Source organism: Cryptomeria japonica, chromosome 1 (genome assembly GCF_030272615.1).
Source record: "Cryptomeria japonica chromosome 1, Sugi_1.0, whole genome shotgun sequence".
Lineage (NCBI taxonomy): Eukaryota > Viridiplantae > Streptophyta > Pinopsida > Cupressales > Cupressaceae > Cryptomeria > Cryptomeria japonica.
The window spans coordinates 53427270-53432062 of record NC_081405.1 but is presented as its reverse complement, the minus strand read 5'-3'; positions in this window follow the sequence as shown (position 1 = coordinate 53432062).

Here is a 4793-nt window from a genome sequence, read left to right as displayed (position 1 = left end):
ACTTGGCTATTCGTGGAGGTGGAAATCACCAAAGCGGGGGTTTGACTAAGGCAAAACCCTATATAGCCGCCCTTCCCCCTTTTCAGATATTATTGCAGGTTTCGGGATTCGGACGACGCCGCAGGACACAGATCCGGAAAGAGGAGACTGAGACAGAACCCTGTGTGAAATTGCAGCTCAGAAGACCAGGACAGGGGCACTGGGTGGCCTGGTCCTGCCAGGACAGGGGCGCTGGGCACCCTGGTCCCTGGGACAGAGGCGCTGGGCGCCCTGGTCCTCCGGACAGACAGCTTTCCGACAGTTTCCAGACAGTGTTTCAGGGTGCAAAACAGTGGTTTCCGGTGCAGTTTTTAGGACAGTGGCACCCGCGCCCCCGTCCTGAACATTTTCAGTCTGATTTTGACTCCAGGTACATATCTGCATTCTTATTTTATCCTTACATTTACAGTTGTTCATTGTTTAATCTCAATTCTGCAAACTTGTTACTAGTTCATACTTACATTTCGAGGTTAGGGTTTGAACTTGTATCATTTTAGCTTTCAATTTCAACAAGGGAATAGAAATCCTAATAGATATCCCGTGGCTCTCTCTTTCACCAAAAGAAGTAGCCAACCGTGCGATATCTCTAGGCTCTTTCGTATTCCGCAATGTGTGTCAAAAGTTAGGATTAGGGTACATTGTCCTAGTCTCGCTTTTTCCCCTACACATTTTGGTGAACCCGACGTGAATCTATCATTGCTTCCTCTTGCATTGCATTTGTTAGATCTAGATCTAGATTTAGTGTGTTTTTCATTAAAAGAGAAAAAGAAAAAAAAAAAAGGAGAGAACTTGTGTTTCTTTGCATTGTGTGTTTAAATTTTATGCAATCTTTTCAAAATGTCAGATTTTTATTTGCAAAATGTTCATGCATTTGATGATTATTATGAGTATAGCCAAGATGAATTAGATGAAGCTTTAGATGAGTTTTTAAACCCTAAGGATGCTAAACCTTCATTTTATCAAAAACTCATAAACCTTGTTACTATGCCATTTAGGTGTGATGAGAAAGATAAGTCGAATGATTCCTCTCAAGGATACATTCCTATCCACTCTTCCCCTGAATCTAGTAACATGGTTGTTTTCAATAATCCCCTCTATGAGGAGATGTCTCCTTTTGAATCAAAAGACAAACCTTTTAACCGATATGATTATGCTTTGTTGGATGATGCCCTTGATGACTTTGTGGCTTTGTCGAAACCTATAAACAAAAACAAGACCTCTAAGTTGGTTAACATGATAAATTTGAATGAATATAACAAACCTCTCTTTGAAGTCCAAGGTGCTTATCCTTCTCCCACCTTTCAAATTCCTAAGACTCCTCTCCTTACTATCCAAGGGAGGTATGATCATGATTCCTTTTGTACTCCGAATAAACCAATCATTACCGTACAAGGAAGACAACCTATAAGTCCTTACAATTATGCTAAGCAAATAACTAGAGAGAGTTATCATGCGGTTGCCCATACTTATCATACCAGAAATAATAAGCAACCCAATCCTCCTCCTGTTATTCCAGTTTTGCTTCCTAATCCTCAACCAATTCTTCCTCAAGCTCCTCATATTTCGCAAGTTATGGGTAAGGAATATGATCTCATAGAACAACTTAAAACTACCCCTGCTAAGATATCCCTTTGGGATTTGATTCAAACTTCTTCCACTCATCATGGAATGTTACAAGATGCCTTGAAAGATTTGAATGTTCCTCCACCGAATACATCTAGTAATATAGCATCTTTTGTTAACTCTGTGATGAATCCTAAACCTCAAATTGTGTTTACGCAAGATGAGTTGCCTACTAGTGAAGTCCAACAACAATATGATCCCTTGATGATTGTGGTTGTCATGAAAGACACTGCTATAAGACGAACACTAGTAGATAATGGCTCTGGCCTTAATGTGTGTAGCATCAATCTATTGCATAAGATGAATGTGGATACATCTCTTATGGAGCCTGATTCTCGTTCTATTTGTGGCTTTGACAATGTGGCTAAGACTTCATTGGGTATCATCACCTTACCTCTCACAGTGGGACCTGTTACTTTGCCTACTCCTATCCATGTTATGCCGGGAAATTTAACATACAACTTGTTATTAGGAAGGCCTTGGATTCACAGCATGCAAGCTGTCCCCTCTACATTGCATAGACAAGTTAAATTCATCTATAACAATAAGACATATACTTTGATGGGAGATACTAATTTTCAAGCTTGTCTACAAACATCTAATTCCAAAGGAGATTCTTCTAAGCCATCCTCGTCTAGTGATGACTCTTTAAACAAGAAACCTATCGATGAGTCTTCGCTTTCCGATGATCAAAATCCTTGGGATGAATCTAGAATTCCTAAGGAAGATCCTTCTCGGCTTGAAACTACACATAAAAAGGATTTTGATCCTGAGAAGGTTCTCGTAGAAGATGATTGGGGATCTCTTGACTTTAACCCTACCTTTGTGGGTGAATATAAGATTCCTTCTAGAGAACTTAAAGTTGAAAAGAAGGAAGAAGCTGAAAATCACAAAGTTGAAAAGAAAGAAGAAGTTAAAAGACAATCAACCTTGCCTGAAGCTATGAGTAATAATTTTGTGGCCGCTTCTCAAACTTCCTCTTCTCACATCTATAACTATGAAGAGTTTGATTCTTTGTCTTATGAAAAACCACCTTCTTTTCCTGAAATGGCTGATCGCTATGGTCGTGGTTTTTGCATTTTTGCTAAGCATGGGTATCATGGAAAAGGTTGTGGTGCTAATGAACAAGGGATTAGAGTTCCTCTAGAGACTAATTTTCAACATTATGCCTTTGGACTTGGCTATAATCCCTGCAGACGTATTAAAGCCTCTAAAAGACCATGCATTAGTGTTAATGCCGTCTCTACATCTTTATCAATACAACACCCTGAGTATATTGATGAGGATTCTTCGGGTGATTGTGCTCTAGATATCTTCCCTACCGACGACGCTTTAGCTGAGTTCTTGGGAGCCTATGACACTCTTCCTCGTTATCATCACAATAGGGGACTCCCTTATTGTTTGAACACTGAAGCTTATTTTGGAAAAGAGATTGATAATGATAAGACTGTGAAAGAATTCCCTCAGTTAAAGGATACTCCTCAACAAAGTAATCTCCTCATAAGAGATACCCTTGATGTTAAGATGGACCCTTGCAACAAAGAAAAAATCATTAAAATTGGAAAATGTTTGGATGAAGAGGAACAGAAACAATATGAAGATCTATTGCATGAATTCCCTGAGATTTTTGCTTGGGCATATTCTGACATGCCTGGTATAGATCCTAAGATTGTTACTCATAATATCGTCTTAGTACCTGATGCTAAGCCCGTGAAACAAAAGATTCAAAAAATGAATCCTAAGATAGCTCTGCTTGTTAAAGCTGAGATTGAAAAGTTATTGGAGGCTGGATTTATCCGTCCTATTGACTATTCCCCATGGATTTCAAACATTGTCGCTGTGGCTAAACCAGATAACAAAATAAGAATGTGTACCGACTTTCAGGATCTAAATAAGGCTTCTTTAAAAGATGATTTCCCTCTTCCAAACATTGATATGATAGTTGATTCTACGACAGGACATGCCCTCTTATCCTTCATGGATGGTTTTTCAGGCTACAATCAAATTTTCATTAACCCTCAAGATCAATACAAAACCGCTTTCACCACTCCTTGGGGTACGTTTTGTTGGATAATGATGCCTTTTGGACTTAAAAATGCCGGTGCAACTTATCAACGAGCGATGACCCTTATCTTTCATGATTATATGCATAAGATTTTAGAGGATTACGTTGATGATATTTTGGCTAAATCCTTTCTTCGCATGGATCATGTTAAAGTCCTTCGTCAAATCTTCGAAAGAATTCGTAAATATCACATGCGCTTGAATCCCCGAAAATGTGTTTTTGGTGTGGATAGTGGAAAACTATTAGGGTTCATAGTTTCGCATCGTGGGATTGAGGTGGACACTAAGAAAATAGATGCTATTGTTAACATGCCACCTCCTCGAAATGTATCTCAACTTAAAAGCTTACAAGGAAAGATTCAAGCTATTCGTAGGTTTGTGTCTCAACTTGCCGATCGTACCTTTCCTTTTACTCAACTTCTTAAAAAGGATATCACTTTTCAGTGGAATGAGGATTGTCAACAAGCATTTGAAGATTTAAAAGTGTATTTAGCTAGTCCTCCTATTCTTCAACCTGCTGAACCTTCTAAACCCTTTATCCTGTATACAGCTGCTTCTTCTCATGCTCTCGCAGCATTGTTAGCACAACATGATAAAGATGGTAAGGAGTGTCCGGTGTATTACATAAGTCGTACCTTACTCGATTATGAGACCCGATATTCTGTGATAGAAAGACAATGCTTGGCCGTGGTGTTTGCGACTCAGAAATTGAGACATTGTCTTTTAAATTCAGAAGTCCATGTCATGGTTAAGTTTGATCCGTTGAAGCATCTTTTCTCTAAAACTGATTTATCAGGACGTCTCGCTAAGTGGGTTATGATGTTAACTGAATTTGACCTTAAATTTGTTTCACAAAGAGCAATTAAAGGACAAGCATTGACTGATCACTTAGTTGAGGCTCCTTCACCTTTTTCATTCCCTAACCCTGAGTCCTTTCCTGATGATTTCATTCTTTCTATAGAGAAAGATGAAACCTGGGAGTTATATTTTGATGGCTCTAAGTGTCGTACGGGATCGGGGGCAGGTGTTGTTTTGGTTTCTCCTACAAAGAAACCTATTCCCTTATC